The following is an 18,306-nucleotide window of genomic DNA, read 5'->3' on the forward strand; positions in this document are numbered from 1 at the left end:
TGCAGCAGGCAGCAAAACCACTGAGCTAAATCCCCGGCCCAACATGAGCCTTTTGTCGCTGGCTGGTCAATCGCTCCCTGAAACTGAATCAATTGACATTTAGGTAGCTATACATGTGACTTTTTGAGCTTGGTTAGTATGAGTCCAGCCATAGCACATGGCCAACTTGCTTGAGGTTCTGAATGTGGAACGGTGAATGGCAAAGTCTGGCTTGAACCATAGTGTATTCATGGTTTGCTATTTCTAGAAATCTTCCTCTGCCACCACCTTCTCTTTTTCAGGTGATGGTGCTCTTGACCTCTTTGGGATAAGTCAGCTCCCTGTGAGTTTCCCAATAGGCAGATCTAGGTTGTGTATGTTCACTTTCTGTCATCCACACAGGAAGGACTCATTACTGAACGAATGAATGGATATGTGTTTACCTTTAGCCTATAAAGGTTCTAATTTGATGTCATGTTTGTGCACGAACTATTAAATCTAAATCTTTGCTCCCACCAAAATTAGCCTTAGTAGAAGCAAGAGCTTTCATAAATACTTCTTGGTGTTGAAGCTACACAGCCCTTTATTAATGACTCTTCCAGGCTCTCTTACTGTGCTCAGATTGGCAAAGAAGAGTTCTGTGCTCACAGAAGGTAATTCAAGAACAATTAAAAGTTGATTTCATACATATGAGATGTGTGGACTGGGGGTAGGAATTTTGGATGTCTTACAAGAGTGTGTCATGTTTCATCTTCTGCTTTGGGTTTATGGGGGGCCTGCCTGAAGCCACAAGCATCTACCACATCCCTTTCACTACACATCATGTAACAGAACCATGTTCTCATTCAAAACTACATCTGCAAGATCATTGTGCAGAAAGAGGTCCAGGTTTTCTAACAACCCCAGCTCTGACTGGAGAGTCTTAGGAGAAACTCAGTAGCTAATTAGAAGGTGTAACAGGTCATCTTTAACCATGAACAATTGAAACAAAATAGATTGTTAGTTCCCTGATGGGAGAGGTGGTAGCTGGAGGTTCATGAGCTTATGTAATGGTTGAGCCTTTTTTACTTCAAAAACATGCAAACATAAAGCTACATTCCCCCAACCCCAAAGTACAGCACCCACTGATAAGTATTATTCAGAAGGCTTTCTTTGTTTTGCTTGCTTGCTGCTTTTTTTTTTCACAGCAAAGAAAATGCCTGGATACTCACAGAATTTCTCCAAAGTCCTGATCATAGGAATACCCAAGCCTTCCTGGAACCTGTGCCACCTCAGGGTAGCAACGTGGCAGCTGCTTCTGCCCCACGGCACAGCTGGCTTTGAGCAGGAAACGAGGGAGACCTTCTCCGCCGAAAACTACAGGGAGTTTTTGGTGAGCAGAATGCAATTACCCCAGCTGGAGAGGTGCCAGGGAAGAGAGTACACGCCCGACAGTTGCAAAGGCATTGGGGGCTCTCTGCCCCGTAGACTGGATTTTAAACAGAGGACAGAATGAGAATATAATGACGATCATCTTAATAGCTCTAAGGTAATGATGATGATGCTAATCACTATAATATATTCAATGAGGACTCTAACTTTTCAGGATTAAGAGTGAAAAGTCCTAGATTCTATAACTGAAAACACTGGGTTCATAACAAAAGATATGCCTGTAGTCATATCATTTTATTAAGTTCTTCAAAATTGTTGACACAAGTAAACAAATTCTGGAGCAATGGCTAGCATCTGCTTTCCTGGTGAACACTGAGCCCCTGGCTGCCCACACTGGGCTCGGTCTGTGGCAGATTGGATTCTCTTTACAGGGCGTGTACTTTGGGGTTTCATAAATGCTTTTTACGAAAACTGTTTTCTCTGCACACTTACAGTAATTTGAAAAGCAGTGTGTGTTTTTTTAATACCCAGCTTACAGATGAAGAAACTGAGGCCCAGAGAGATGATCTGATGCCTTACAGGCACAAATCAGTAAGCATGAAAGCAGTTCACACTTCATCACCCATCCTCAGCTTTCACTTTTCTCCCAGAGAAAACTCAGATAATGCATGTCATTCTTCCTTCTCTAGAAATGCTAATTTATGTTCCTCAACATATTTTTTAGTGCCGGATTTTAAAATTATGTAAGATGTAGCTTAGAAGTCGGAGCCATCAAAAAGTTCAATCATGACTAGTTGACTAGAAAATATATTTGATAATAAAAATTCAGTTCGAAAAAATGGATTACATAATCCATTTTGCTAAACATAGCCTGCAAGAATCTAATGAGAGTCAACTCTGAAATCAATCACTTGAGAAACTAAATTGTTAAAGTTCTTGTGAAGTAGTTTCCTGATAAATGGCATCCTTTGACAGAGCGTCTGGGTAAATACGGAGCACTCATGATTGATCCTCACGAATCTTGGGTTATTTTTAAGAGAATATTTCATTTTTATATTTATATGTGGTTGCCATGAATGACAGACATGGATTCAAATTCCAGTTCCACCACCGCCTTGGTGACCTTGGATGTGGTCCTTCGTTCTGCAGTGAGACGGCAGGAGGTAGAAGAAGGCTGACATAATATGCATAGCTGGGATGATTAAATGATATGTATGAAAATGCTCAGGGTGACATCTGCCACATAGCATGTGCTCCCAAGCTCTAAAAAAAACATTTCCTAGTATTATTTACAGTTACCTACCTTCAATCAAAATAAAATACTAGGAGAATCACAGGTCACACTTCTCTATAAAGATATTAATTTTCGTGTTAAACCTTGAGACTTCATTTGGGCATTTAAATCGAAAGGCTGAATGAACTAAACCGCATTTAGAGTTTGCAGATATAAAAAATCCTTTGAAAAATAGCAGCACAGCAGAAAAATGTTTCAAATGATCAGAGGCACAAAGCACTTGAGTGCTATAAAACAAACAAAACAAAATAGAAACAGTCTCTTTCTATTTGATTGATTTTCAGGCTTCATTTGTTTATTTACCTAATATTTGTTAAATGTCTATTAAGTGACAGACAATGTGCTAGGTGATGAGAATGTAAAATTTTTTAAAGGAATCAGGACAAATAAGTGTACTCTGATCTCAGGAGACTTACCAGATAACTGTTAAACAGATGCAAAGACAAATGATTTTCATATAATAATTGTATTTATTTATAAGTGCTAGTAACTTAGGGTCAAATCACTTGGAGACTCTTTGAAGATGTTTAGATAATTTCCAGTGTCTTCAAACGTGAGAGATCCCAGGTCAGGGTTGGAAATCACCAGCTGGGAGGGGTGCTTCTGCCTCCTTGGGCATCCTGGGTCTTCTTTATTGTTGTAATCTGGGGCTTCCCTAGCTTAGCTAGGAGGGCCCTTCACGAATGAAACCTGTGTGGAAACAGGTAACGCCATTTTTAACATCCACACTGCCCTGCCAGGTCCTGCTTCACATAACATCTGTGAGAGATACATGGGACCTTGGGTTCAAGTTGTCAACCCCAGGCCAGGCCTAGAGTACTCAATACAAAGAGGATTGGGCTTCCTCATTGGGAAGGTCCAAGTGTTTTAAGAATTAAACCAGAAGTGTTGGTTTAATTTCATTTCATGACTCTGTATGAGAGATGGTGTTCTGGGTTAAAATAGAAGGGAAAACATCTTCAGGGCGCTACCAGTTCACACATCACCCCAGGCTCTTATCCCTTTCTCGTCATGGCAGATAAAAGGAAACAGAGTCAACAACAGAAAAGGAAGGGAGAGGGAAACAAGAGAAGAGAAACTGCAAGTCTGGAAGGCTCCACTCCCTGATGTCACCTGAAATCTTTGTCTACAATTAGACCTTGCGTTCCTCTCTCAGACCCGCCTCCCAATTAACTTGGTCTGCCTGTGTCGGTGAGCTTCTGCAGAAACACCTTTCTGCCTCTTGACTCTGTTGGAAAATCCTACCTTTAAATGTGTATCTAAATTTCTTCCTTTCCAAGTTGCAACTTGTGACCTTTAGGAAAATTTGCGATGTTCATTATCTGTTTAATTTACAACTAGAGTCTTATTCCATTCTTGAAATGCTTTTGGAAACTGGAGAAATATGGTCTCAAAATGCAAAATTGTCTTGTTGAATCTGCAAGTACTCATCTGCAGGGAGAACATAGGATAAGGAGTTAGCAGGGGTGTATTTAACAGACTCTTGCTATGTGTTCCAGGAAATAACCGGACATCTTTAGGGTTTTTACCTATACAATGAGTGGATTGGTTCCTAGGCATGTTTCAACAATTTTCTCATCAGTAACAGACAAGGTTATTGGCCTTGATGACTCACAAAATCCTTATTGATCCAACGTCATTCTTGTATGATTTCTTCATTTCATGAGAGTCTTTGGCTGTAAAATTCACCCTTTCTTCCCCTCAACTTATGAGCTATGGCGCAGCCTGCTTCCTTCCATTTGCTGGAAATCAGGAGTTGTCAGATGGTTTTGTGACACTGGCATAGATGAAGCTGGTCTTCCATCATAATAAACTAAAGCAACGCTAAACCAAGTTGCACGGAGACACGACTATATTTGCACGTGCATATGTATGTACACACAAAGAGACTATGGTAGTTATGGAGTCATAGAGATACGATGGGGACATTTTTTTTTACCTTTTTCTTCTTAAAAACCATTAGGATCAGATTTGGCACGGAACTGTGGCATTTCTGTTAGGATACGGCAAATGGGGGAAATTAAATCTGACTTGGAAACAAAACTGGTATAATGTGCATAATTTACATAACCTCTTTTGTGTCAGTAGAAGAGATTGCGTTTAGCTGGAAACGGGCTTTTAAAAAGGTCACACAGCTTTCTCTCATTTCACTACCCCTTCCACAGAGCCCTTTCCAGAGCCCCCAGAGTGGAAGGTTTGAAGCCTGAACACCAGGCTGCAGGCCACACCCCCTTGCACCCTCATCCCAAGAGTGCACCATATTTTCCATTTCTTCAACTTGCACTGGCAATCTGTTTTAGCATAATTTACACATTTACACATTTTAGAGAGCAAGGCACAGTCATGCAACTTAATTCCCCAAAACATAAGCACTGAAGCCTGCTTCTGAACATTGGCTCTGCAGAGCATGTCTAGGCCTCTGCAGAAACCCAGCCCAAGACACATGCCCTTTTGGAATCAGCGTCCAGGGTACCCACTGCTTGTCCCTCTCCAACCCCATTGTCTGGAGTGGCGATTTATGGTTGTCCTTTAAATGGTGATTCAGGGTCTGCCTACCTGAATCCTAGGTTCCTTCTGCCTTCCAGGTGTTAGCATTGGCAGCCACTGGAAACTGCTGAAGGACTTGCTTCAGAGTGTGAGGGAAGCAACCTTTCGATGAAATGTCATTTGATAGAATCCTCTCCCAGCGCCATTTCTTTTAAATGGACTTGTAGGAATCAGGGAAAATAGGGCCAATGCCTTTGGGCAGGGGCACCTTGAACTGGCGAAACTTACCTCTCTCTTCCTGGCCCAAGGCTGTCCCATTGAAGACAGACCAATGCCCTGGGGCGCCAGTTTCATCTCTATACAGAGAAGACACACAGTTCTGTAAGAATCTTGCGGAAAGGAATTAGCTAGGGAATGTCTACAGAAGAACGTGGGCGTGCTTGGAACTGCGCCGATACCAGCTTCCTTCTCTTCTCCTTACCAGTGGGACCGGGTTCTCTGGACCGTAAAAAGGGAAAAGACAAATCATTTGTAGAACAAAGTTATGTCTTGCATCTCTGGAGCGGAAGACGCTGTTTGTGACCCCCTCTTCTGACAGCTGCTTTCCTACGCAGGATAATTGAGTTTCTCTCCTATTCAGTCAGGTCGCTTCCTTAAAAATAGTGATTAAAAAAGATTTACTGGAGGGCAGGATGACATTTATATGGACTAGAGGCATTTTCTTGTTCATTTTGTTTGGGGAGTAACCTTTCTGAAAGGGTAGATTTAATTTAGGGAACACTTCATTAAGCGGGAACTGATCACTGGAAGGAATATTTTGCAATGAAAAATGCCATTCCCAAAGAAGGGTGTTCTCAGCCCCACAAAATCTGACAGTTCAGGGAATTGAGGATTTGAGGAGGTGGAGCAAGCTCCTTTGAGTCAGTGGTTCTTGAATTTCTTTTCTTTTCTTTCTTGCTGTTTTTGCCCGTTTTGATTTTGAATCATTGGCGGTGCAGCAGTGACTACTTTCAAGCTGCTGGAAACTTTTGCTGAAGTATTCGCGATCAGGGTCACAGAGAGACACTTTTAGTGCTGGTCCATTGTTGGGTATGTTCTAAGAGTGACTGATTGCTCCCCCTGCCTGAAAACACTCACCTCCAGTCACTGGAACTATTTTGAGATCTTTACGGATTTGTTGTCCGCAGGGTCTCTGAGGAAAACTCCAAAGTCTAACAGAGAACTTCAAGGAAGAGAATTGACCCTGTTACTTCAGAACAGCCCCGGCGGGTAACAGTAAGACACTAGCAGCGTGTATTAGCTGCATCTTTTCTCCTTGCACCTTCTACTAGCTGAGCACAGCGGTGGTTTTCGGTGACACTTGGGTTGTCTCTGGCAAGCTCTGCCGCATGACAAGTTTTTCTTCTATTTTCTTCTCCTGCCCTTGTGTTCTGAGGATCTGTCAACAGATTCCTGTCTTGTACTTTTGGTGGCCGAGTGTTCTCTGATGGCTAAATTTCAAAGAGACTTTTTAAGCCAGGTTTGCAAATATCTCTTTATCCCTCTTTCCTGATCTCTCAGTATCTGCCCAGGCACCCAGTGTGAGTCTGCCACCCCTGGGGTACAGCACCAAGCCCAGGAATGTGAGGTCTTCAGGATCCAGCTCCCCAGTCCATGTGACTGCCTGTTGTGAGCTGCCTTACACTGTGTGCAATATATTACCATTGTCCATGTTTCAGTGAATCATTTCCTACAATGGGACAATTTCTCTAGTAGATGCAAAATGTGATAGGGTTTCTAACCAAACACTCTACCTCACACACTGAATCATGATGATTTTAAAGCATTTCTAGGTCAGAAAATATCCTGAATATAAGCTTTTATCTTTCTTTATAAATTAAAATATTTTAAAAATGAATCTATTGCTTAGGGCATGTTTTAACAAATTATTCTAGGCAAAAGTTACAATTTTTCCTATCATTTGAATTTGCAGAGATTAAAAAAAAAATCTCAAAGCAGAAGAAACACTCTTATGTGTTACTTGCAGGAGGGAAAATTGTGTGCTTTTTATAAAGGGCAATTTGCCAATGTACATCAGGAACATTAAATATGTTAGCACCCATGACCTAGTAACCCTATTTTCAGGAATCTATTCTGAGCAAGTAATCCAATGTACACAGCTATTTCACATGAATTGGTTTATTTAAGCATTACCTGCAATCATGAAGAAAAGGAAAGGCAACTAGAAAATGCTCCAAATAGGTGAATGATTAGGTTAAATGTTGTCGATGTGTATTAGGTTACGTTAATAAAGAAATGTTAACGATACAAGGAAAATGTTTATTGACAACGTGAAAGACAAAAGGCAGAATATACGGTTTGATGAGTGTTTTGAACTGAACGCTAGAAAATATATATGCATCGAAGGTGAAGAGACCTCATGCCAAAATGTTTATTAGTGATGATTCTCTGATACTGAAGTTACCAGCCATTTCCTTCTTCCTTTTTATGCTTTGTGTGCTATAAACATACAAAATCATTTTTAAAATATTCTAAATAGTAATCATACATTGGCTTAAATTGTGTGTGAATGCGTGTAGATGAAGACTCATTTTTTTTTTTTTAGAAAAATAAAATATGTCTAGCAATAAGGATGAAACAAAGAAAGACTTGGGCTAAGTTCACATTTTTCAAACCAACTTGTGCTTCTAAAATAAAATTCTTCCTCTCCACACACTGGGTTCCTGGAAGTTGACCAAAATCTGCTCAGTAATATTAATTCCACTTAAAAAAGGGAAGAGAGCATATTGAGTTACACGCGCTTAGGGGCTGGGTGCTTGGAAAGAATCAGTTGGTGAGGACCGAAGTGATGTCGGCATGTTTCTATTTGCATTTGGAAAACTGACAGATAATTGAAAGGAAGCAGTGAAGGAAATTTCTCAAAGGAAGCCCACCGAGAAGCCAGCAGAGTCCTGCCCGTGGAGGTGCCCAGGTCGGCGAGGCTGGAGGCAGAATCATCTAGAACTGCACGCTTCTTCGGGTATGTGTGGGTTCTCCGTCTGCTCTCTTGGATCAGAAAGACCTCCGCCTTGCCCTGCAGCTAGGGTGCAGTGCCCTGTACTCAGAACCACCTCATTCTCTCCAATGACAATTTCTACAATATTCCTGATACCTTACACGCAGGAAATCATCAGGACAGTGATCCATCCTGTTGCCTTTCAAAGTGCCCACAGAAAACAGTCATGACAGATGTTATTTTTAATAAATTTATTAGCCTTTTTATTATAAATGATGGTAGTACTTACTACCTTCTGTACATTCTCAATATGCATATTTTGACATAATCACGATTGAACAGTGGTTCAAAGGTTGTAGGCATGCACAGAATATGTACACGGATAGAGTTAAAAGTGGAATAACAGCAGTGTAAAAAGGGAATTTGTTCCTAATTTTTTTAAAAACAGGAAGAGATAAATCTTGTAGAGGGAGAGGGAGAAAAGAAGGGATAAAAAGAAAGAGAGAAACGGGGAGATGTGGCAGAGAGAGAAAAAGAAGAATCAAAAGAAACTTGGGTAACAATACCATGCACTTTTTGTTGGTACTGCATAAGATGAAAATAAAACAGGGCGGTGACAGTGTAAATCTGAATTTACCACTGCACTGTGCCCTCAGGGAAGGGGGAGGTTGCTGGGAAGCAAACCGAATTTATCCGAGAACATTGGTTTCATGTCTGTGTTCTTTAGATCCCAGCTTCCCACAAAATGTATTTATTTAACAAATGTCACCCAAAACAGCTTGGTAGCAGATGAGGTTTATTTAATGGCAGCAAAACAGGTGAAACATTCCCTACATTTTTCGTCTCTGTTTATGTTTCTATCAAAAAGAAAAAAATTGAGCTACGTACCGCTCTTTACTCTCTCAGAGTCGTGGCATGTATGGGAAAATAGCACAGATTTTGCTTAGTAACTGGCTTTGAAAATACTAATCTCTGTATTTTCTCAAAGCAATTTATGATTTTTCGGCTGAGAGGACAGGATCATCAAATCCAGACTCGACTTCATTTTTTATTTTATTTTATTTTTCAGTACTTTCTCTTTGAGATCTGCTGTCCAGATTTGGCATGGTGCTAAGTTCCTTTAAGTCTATGTTCTCTTCCCATTTTAGCTTCACTAGGCTTCGGAGTGGCCTCTCAGAGAGGAAGGAAAGCACCCATGTCTTCCGCAGCAGCCCTTTCATCTGTAACCTTTCTCCAAGTGAATGCTAATTGAAAAAGAAAGAACACCACTAATCTTGGAATTTAAATGCATTTAACAAAACCAATCTCACTGTAAATTGTTGTTTCGCCATTCCCTTTTCCCTAACAGATGTCGAGAAACTGCAATTCCTATTAAGAGCACTTGACGGTTTACTCGGCACGGAACTTCAGCCCCAGCCTGCATCAATCTAAATGCGTTTCGAGACGTCAGGCCCCCGAAAAGTGCAGACGGTTAGTCAGTTATTTTTAAATGTAATCTTCACATAAAAGAATCATAGCATTTTCCCTTTCACTTTGTCATCCCTTCTCTTCTTTAACGATGGCATTGAGCATAGGAATAGAAGAGAATTTTTAGGACCCGTTTCATTTAAGTTGAGTTTGGTGTGAGCTGCTAATGGCTTTGTCGTGGGGGTCGGAGACATATTAGTCAAGATTATGAAGTTGATCGGGAAAGAATGCACTGTCCAGTGTTGTAGCCCAAATGTTTGGCATCCGGACCAGAGGTCTGCTTTCTGCAGGACATGCACCTTCGCGGTGCTCCTGGAGACAGAGCTGGAGAGAGGGGGCTGAGGTGAAGGAGCCCTGGGCTGGGATCCCTGACGTGGTACCAGCTGGTAGATGGGAGCAAGATGAACTCGGTGTCCACATCTGAATCCAGACGTCCCCCACATTCACTTGGCCAGAACCTCAGATTATCTTACCGTAGCTCTCATTTGTTTAAAAGCACTTGTTTGACACTTGGCACCCAGAGTACACATACGACACAGCCAAGCTGCGTGACTCTGCAGAGCCGGGTCTTCCCTGCAGCAGGTCGCCGGGACCTTGTCTCACCAGTATCAAGCTGAACAATTTGGAAAGACCATGTTTTCAAAGATCTCTGCGTCCTGACATGTTTTCCCTTTCCGGTGCACTGTCTGTTCCTCTTACTAACTTATTAAGGATGAGAGAGAAAAGGTGCACAGAGGGAGTAGGAACATCAACTCAAATCTGCCAAAAGCCTCCTCTGTGTAGAGCCCAGTAGGGACCCGTACCTGTGCGGGGTGCCTGGTGATTCGCCAGTACAGCGAGCTTGCTGCAGGACTTCCTCCCTGCTGCACGGTATCTGGGTGTCTTGGCTTGTATTCAACCCATTTTCTAGATGAGAAAACTGAGACTCTCAAAGGCTGATCTGACCCCAAATCTAATCTGTGGACCTGAAGCTACTTGCCAATCCATGTGGGCTTCTAGTGCTTTCTCTTTTCACTATTTAAAAATATATTTTAGAGGTAGTTAAATATATCCTAAGTCTTCTAGTGCCTGGTCAGGATCCAGAGGGCAGAAGCTTATCCTGACTCAGGTCTGTATGGTCCCGGGATTCTCCCCCTCCGGCTACCTGTGTACTAGTGGCTGAGTGACGGATTGTGGAATTGTCAGAGTGGCAGCCTCACCTGCATCTTGGGTGTGATGTTTCAGCACATGTTAGTCATGCTGGGCTGGAATATAAAACATGCCCCATCCAGGGGCATTCGTGTCCTGGCCCCCAAGCCAAATAGTCTGTCTGCTTCAGGTGGAGAGTGGATCTCCCTGGGTGCTGGAATCTGGCAGGTCTGGTTCTGGACTGATCTCTCAAGCAGCCTCAGGAAAATTAGCTTGAGTGCAGCTAAACATAGCTGTCATCCTCTGGGGCAGGGCGGTGGCTTGTCTGGCAAATGTGGGACAGTTTCCAGGCTAATCCAACAGAAGTCAGAAACTGGGGACAGCCAAGCACATTGGCTCTGACTGCGGCACTGTGAGCTTTTCTTATCTCCGGGTTTGCCCTATCTTGGATTTGTTTCCTGCTTCTCTTTGTCTCTCTGTCAAGTTTCCGGCCTCCTCTCCCTTCTACTGGCTTGTTCCTGGCCCTGGCTCCTTTTATTTCTTTTCAGCCTTTGTCTTCCTTCCTTTCCTCTCTCTCCTTTTTCTCTCCCTTATTTGCAAATCTGCTCTTTCTTGGTGAGAAGTAGCAAGGAAACTGCATCCCACAGAGAGACAGAAGGACCTGGCCCCTTCCGAGGAGCTTAGGATGAGACCAGTGTGGTGGCTCAGAGACTCCGTCCAGTGCAGAGTACCCGCTGGGTTTCACGCATTCTGACTCGATTTGACACTTAGCGTCCTCTGCCTGGGGCAGAAGTGCCCAGCCCTAAGTCTACCTGGGGAAGCTGAAGGGGATCCACAGCGGGGCTGTCTGCTCTGTGTGCACAGCCAGGTGCTGCGGGCAGACTTCTGCTCTATCCTTTGAGCTTCATGACAGTAGAAGGTACTGGGAGTCAGAGGGACACTGAGATTTAAAATCCTAAGATAAGTTAGACTGATCCTTCTTCTCGTGCAGGAAGAAACCAAATTTCATAGAGTTTGAGAGACTTTTCCAGACTCAAAAATAAAATAAAATAGGCGAAAAGGAAAACCCAAATCCAGATCTCTTGATTTTTACCTTTTTTTCCTCCCTATACCGACTATTTCATAGAAGGGGAAGAAGAAGGGAGAAGGTGGGATCAGAGGAGAAGGAAGGAGGAAAGCAGAACCGAGGCCCTAGCAGGGTGATCCTTAACAATCCACAGGCTGAACTACGTGCACTGAATTGGGAATTAAAAGACCATTATGATCCCAGCACTCTGGGAGGCTGACAAGTTCAAGACCAACATGGGCAACTTAATAATTTAGTGAGATCCTAACTCAAAAAAAGGGTTGGGGATGTAATTCAGTGTGAAGGCTCTGAATTAAATTCCCAGTACAACCACCACCACCACCACCACCACTGAAAAAGAGAAAGTCTTCTCCAGGCTCAGTTTCCTTTCCCCAGCAGCAGTTCACAGCTTTCCCTCCTTTAGAAGATCTAGATTTAAACTTAAGCCACCTCTGTGTGTTCCTGCTTCACATTCCACAATTTTAGAGCCATGAATAGTTCAGTTCATGCAAGCAGCTCCCGAGTTACCCATCACGACCCCATTTTACACATGGGGAGGGTGAACTTGCTGCCTCCTCCAGGTGAATCTTCATCCCTCCCGGGCAGGGAACACAGCTGAGCTTAGTGGTGAAGAACACAAAGTGAGAAATCAGATGCACTTTTCTCAAATTCTGTTTATTTACGTTTTTACCCTTTCTATTCTTCTCAGCCCTAGGTAATGAATTTGAACTTCAGCTTTCTCATCTGTCTGTGGGAATTAGGAAGCTGGGACTGCAGAAGTAATAGGGGCTAAGTAGTAGGAGCGCGGATAGAAAGGCATCCAGCCCTGCACTGAAGGAGACGGCTACCCAGGAAGCCAAAGCAAGAGAAAAGCGCGGTGGGCACCTGCTACTCTGCAGCGTGGAGCTGGGTTCTGAAGGTGGGTGAGCAGAGCAGATCAAGGAGGATAAAAGGATCTTCCTACATCTGTAATTTCCCTCTCTCCATTCAGCAGACTCAAACTGAGCCCCTACTAGGTTTGAGTCATGCTTCCTGGGTTTGAAACTGTCGGAATGCTTGAGAAAACAACAACACAGAAACGATTACCAGTGGGTGCAGAAACAAGCAAGTTCTTAATGAGGCAAAAACAGTGGCTGGCGGAGCGGAGCTCGCGTCCTGGAGGGGCTGACGTTCCCACGCGGCCCCAGCCCCTCCTGTGCGGCTCCCAGTGTGTAGGAGCAGAGAGGAGGCACGGAAGGAAGCGGGTGTGCTCAGTGCAATGCATGCAGTATCTGCCGAGGTGGCTGATCTGCAGCCTTCCCAGAGAAGATGAGGACAAGGCAGGGGAGGTGAGTTGATTACAGGAATTTAGATTGATCCGCAGGGCCCACCCCCAGCACAGAAGGAAGAATGGCAGTCACTGCCATTGCAGAGCCTTGGGTGTGATAATTACAGGTGGGTCTGCAGCCTTGCACATCCCCTACATTGTTATCTGAGAGCCTGGTTCCCCGGCCAGCATTTTCAGACCGATTGCAAGCACATTGTCTGTCACTGGGACTCAGGTTTAGTATGAACAAAGCCACATGGAAAACCAAGGCTGCCTGGCTCCTAGTCTTCTTGCCTTTCCCTTCCTTCAAGGGGAGTCACCTTTGGCTCATGCCCTGGATTTGATGCCGGGCACCACTTGGTGTGCTGCCCCGTGTGCCTCTTCATCATCATGTCATGCCTGGGCACCTCTTCCACCCACAGCCACCACCCTTCAGAGTCCACTGCACTTGTGCCCCTCAGGAGGGGCCCTGCCCAAGCCCAGAGGTGCCCCTCATGTGGGATCAGCAGAGCAGGGCATCCTCTCCTGTGTCAACTTCCCCTTCCTCTAAATATCTGCTCCCCTGGGCCAATCTTCCCAATCAAGCCACAGGGCTCCTGGTGATGTACCAGGAAAGTCTGCATATCTCAGTTGTGCTGTGGTCATCACTAGCACGCATGCCTGTCAGTGAACCATAGCAGGCCTGGATGGAGGTGGAGTCACGCTGGCTGTGCCTTGTTTTGTGTGCTGTGTGTTAGAGTGGGATTCTGGCTTGGCCACCTCCCAGAAGTGACCTTGGGCCAATCGCTTAAGCTCTGGGTGCCCTCCAGTGTCCTGTGAAGATCAAGTGAATGTTGTGGCAGTGTAGAGGGAAGGCCTACACCTTGTCAGTGGTCAGCTCTGAGGTGAGGAAGACTTGAGCCTGAAGCCCAGGACAGGGAAGACCCATGTTCAGAGAGGCAGTCAGGAGCCCAAGCCAAGCCAGCTTGGCCTCTGACTGTGGGACTCATGTGGCACTGAACACTGGGGAGAGTGTGTGCGTGTGCGTGTCAGAGAGAGGGAGAGAGAGGTGGGTAGAGGAATGAGGAGAGAAGACGACGCCAGCCTGTTTCCAAATCTGAGCAGATTTCTAATTAGGATAACATTCAGGCATTCTGAAGAGGAGATGGGAGCACAGAGGCGCTCATCTGTGGGGCTGCTTAGAAGTGCACGGTGGCAGAAGGTAATCAAGCTGCCTTGAACCTCTGCAACGGCCTGGCTCCGAGTCTGCCACGAGCTATCTTTGTTTCCCTATCTTTTCCTGGAGCCTTTAGCAATCGCTAACAATCCTATTTACTCTGTGTACCAGACAAACACAGTTACCGTTACCATCTCACTATTTTTATCTAATATTGAAATTTCTCTCCCTAAGAGCAGCCCTGAATATATTATGATATCTACTGAATAAATGATGTGCGTAATATACTGTGCAGAGAGATGGTATTTATGGAGCTCAGGACTAACTGAAATGAAGGAATCATTCAGTTCTCCTTTGAAAGGAAATTCAATTGGATAAATTTTCAAGAAAGCAAAGACTTTTTTTTTTTTTTTTTGAATCCATGCAAACTTTTGGATTCAAGGCCAACTTCTCCCTCTCCCTTGGTGGGACAGACTGCCCTGCCATTTCTAGCATATTTTCTCTGCAGAAATCAAGATTAACTCTCTGTTCCAATGTGAGGCATGTCCTATTAGTAGCATCATTGCTGTCAGTTTTAAGTATAATGGTATGTCAAGCACATGTAACAGTGTTTGAGATGCTACAAATTATTTACTCCAAATGTTTTTGAGTCACAGGGGTCGAAAGCATTCCCATTTTGCAGACGAGGAGCCTCTGCTACATAAGCAGCACTAAGAAGCAAATTCCTGATACTTCAAAGCTTTACCAGCTCGATTAGGAGCTTCATCTTCACTATGCAATTGTGTTCTGACCTTGCCCTTACCCGGAGTTGCCACAGTGACGGAGCTAGTGATATTAATGGAGCTGTTCTCTGCTTGTGTAACAGTTTACAAAGCTCCACCTGAACCTCACGCCCTCCAAACATGAATCGGGGAACTGAGTGCAGGAAAGGAAGAGTGGACAGATTCTGCAAGGTCTCACGAGGGATGAATGTGGAACCTGGGTTCAGAGCAGAACGTGCACCCAGCCCCTGAATTCAGAAACACAATCCAGCCACCTTCACTTGCACGCAATTCTAGTTCAGAAGTCAGGTTCTCCTTTTGGCACGTGTCCTCCTCCTGTGAACTTGCCTCTACCTTCTCTCTCCCCTTAAAGATAGAAAAAAGAATCCTAGAGTTGGAAGAGTTGGAACAAGAACAGTAAAACAACAACAACAACAAAAAACCAGACTCTAGGGGATTTTCTCAACAATCCTCTCCCTTTTTCAACCAAGGAAAGCAATTTTGCAGATGGTGCTCAGGAAGGTGGGGTGCGGTCCCTTTCTAAAAAATTCCATATGCCTCTCTTATTGTGGCACAAGGCTACTTCTTGGCGAGTTTTCAGCCCATTAAGACAAAGTATTTCATCCTGTGACTCTCAGGCCTTTCTGCCTACCTACTGGATCTGTCCCCAACCCCCATTCCAATTCCATCCCTTGTGAGACAGCTCATAGAGGGTTAGCAAAATTGGTCAAAAACCTCCTTTTCAGCATTCCAGGACCTGCTGATAAGCACCCAAGACCACATCCCCCCAGGAAAGAGTCCTTTGGGTGTTGTCATGGTTAATCTTGATTGGATTGAGAAATAACTAGCAGCCAGGAGTAGTGGCATATGCCTGTAGTTTCAGGATTTGGGAGGCAGGGGCAGGAGGATCACAGTGAATTTGAGGACAGCCTGGGATACAGAGAGTTCAATGCCAATCTGAACAACCACATACAACTACATAGTGAGACCTTGTCTCAACAAAACCAAAAACCCCCACCAAAAACAAAACTAGTAAAGCACACTTCTGCGAGTGTCTGTGAGGGTGATTGACCTGATTGGCAGACACGATTGGCATGTGAGACGGCAAACTGAGGGAGGAGACCCACCCTGAATAGGGCGGCACTATCCAATAGGCTGTAGGCACAAAGAAAGGAAGGCAGGAAGAGCCCCTCCCTCTTCCCCCTCCATGCCCTTCCACTATGATGTTTCTGTTACCACACAGCCCTACACTAATGGATCCCAGCTGACCATGGACTGAAATCTGAAACTGTGAGCCAAAGTAAACCTTTCCTCCTTTAAGCTGTTTTTTTCAGATATTTTATCAGAGCGTTGGAAAGCTGACTGAAACAGCTAGGGACAAGAGGTTAGATACAAAGAAAGGTCAAATAAGTCAGGTAAATACAACTTTCAAAAGTTTCTTTTTTTTTTTTTTCAAAAGTTTCTTTATGGTAGAATTTGGTGACACATTTGAAGGGTTAATGTGCATGAGAAGTAGCCATGAGGAACAAAATATAAAGTATTTCCAAATTTATTCGTCTACAGAACTATTTGTTTGTAAAGACTATCTTGTGTGGCTAAGGATCTTTGGTTCATACTGAAGATAATGATATTTTAGACAAGTGGTCAACATTTTATGATCTTCAGCACAAATCTATTTTGTAGATAAAATTTTATTGCAAGCACAGACATGCGTGTTTGTTGATGTGTTGTCTGTCTGCTTTTACATCACAATAGTAGAAATAAGGAATTGCAACAGGAACTACTTAGACTACAATTTCAAAATTATTCACTCTTCGGTCCTTAATAGAAAAAGTGTGCAGCCCCCTAGAAGGTAATACAATGGGCTTCTTCTTACTTTTTATAACAAACTTAGAGCTTCAGTATTAATTACAATGTTAGAGCCAGAATATTTTCTCTTTCTTTTAATGGTGTAAAGGGTCTAGCCATTGAGAAGGGTGTTGAAACACATTTCTAGAGTTGTAAATAAGGATTCATCCAATTTTCTATTCACAGATAACTCACCAATGGATGTCATCTCTGTGTGATGTTTACAATCCCTGAGATCATAGAAATGGACAGTTCAGGATGGGGCAGTTACACCAGCTTGATTGTGTCCTCATCCATTGGGTCCTGGATGGAAGAAAGCAGCACGGAGGGGCTGTGTCCCCATTGTCAACTGTACCGAAAATGAAAGCCCATTCTGAGTTTCCCAGTGAAGAGCCTCCCTCTCTGTCTTCCAGGAGCTGCCACAGGCCTCCCCAACTTAGTGTTTGCTGTAGACTTAAATTTAGCCTTACATTCATTAATATTTTTTACTTTTGTTGCAGATTGGTTTCTAGTGAACTGAATATTAAAAAGACATTACAGAGAGAAACGATGCGCCCGGCTGATTGTTTCTTCCCCAAATGGATACCATGATGAGTGAGCACTTTCATTTACATAAACAATCAGTCGAAAGGGCCGACTACATATGAGCATTCATATTTGGTGACATCCTGATTGTAACCATCAATAACAATATTTTTATTCTTGGATAATAAACATCATTACACAGTGTGTTTTCGGTGAGTGGGCACTCAATGGGGGGAAGAAGGAGATGATCAGAAAGATCAAGAAGAGAGGTCAGGAATAGAGGTAACCTTGCACATTTAAGGGATGCAATCAATGTTTTTGCCAAGGGCCCATCGGCACATACCAGGGAGGCCTGTGATTCACAACACGTGTGGATGAAATGTGTTGCCCTAGCTTGTGGTCTGCTGGATGATGAGGACACCCATGGTCAGGCCATGGCAGCCCCACATGACTTGTGTCAGCCCCAGGAAGACACGTTTCCATGGGGTTCTTCCAATGCAGCCATGCTAAGATCCTGTGATTCTGATTGTATTCATTGGTTCCATCTTTGGGTTGCTTGTTTTTTAATTTCCCCCTTTTCAATTTCATATTCTTTTATCCATGCATGGCATATCTCCAGAACCTCTCTACCTTTCAGCCCCTAGGTTACTGAATTTGTGTCTCTGTTCACACTTAGTACCCACAACCTAGGTCAGAGCATACATACTGTCTTCTTCCACCCCCAAAGTGGACTTTTTATTTTTTAAATTTGAATCTTGAATAAATAAATTTGGTAAACTCTAGACAAGATTATCTTCTAAATAAACACAGGAAGAAAATGACATAAGGACCAAAGAAGAACTAAGGTCTGAAAAGATTATGAAAGAGGTTAGTCATCTGGTCATAAGCATAGACTTCACCACAGACAGGCATCGATTTGAAAC

At 43.6% G+C, this 18,306-nt stretch overlaps 2 long non-coding RNA genes across 2 annotated transcripts; one reads left to right on the plus strand and one right to left on the minus strand.

Annotated features, from left to right (window-relative positions):
* Nucleotides 1-3,130: 3,130 nt before the first annotated feature.
* LOC110346761 (uncharacterized) lies at nucleotides 3,131-5,631 on the minus strand. The gene is made up of 3 exons (XR_002390981.2): nucleotides 5,201-5,631; nucleotides 3,890-4,075; nucleotides 3,131-3,334 (listed from the first exon to the last, which is right to left on the minus strand). It is a non-coding gene; the product is annotated as an uncharacterized LOC110346761 (long non-coding RNA).
* A 183-nt stretch (nucleotides 5,632-5,814) lies between these two features.
* On the plus strand, nucleotides 5,815-17,646 carry LOC101712901 (uncharacterized). Its single transcript, XR_204844.4, has 5 exons — nucleotides 5,815-6,220; nucleotides 6,319-6,406; nucleotides 8,019-8,150; nucleotides 9,475-9,596; nucleotides 12,497-17,646. It is a non-coding gene; the product is annotated as an uncharacterized LOC101712901 (long non-coding RNA).
* The last annotated feature ends 660 nt before the right edge of the window (nucleotides 17,647-18,306 follow it).

Source organism: Heterocephalus glaber, unplaced genomic scaffold (genome assembly GCF_053883595.1).
Source record: "Heterocephalus glaber isolate CG9 unplaced genomic scaffold, H.glaber_assembly_v1.0 deba00001608, whole genome shotgun sequence".
In the NCBI taxonomy this organism is placed as follows: Eukaryota; Metazoa; Chordata; class Mammalia; order Rodentia; family Bathyergidae; genus Heterocephalus; species Heterocephalus glaber.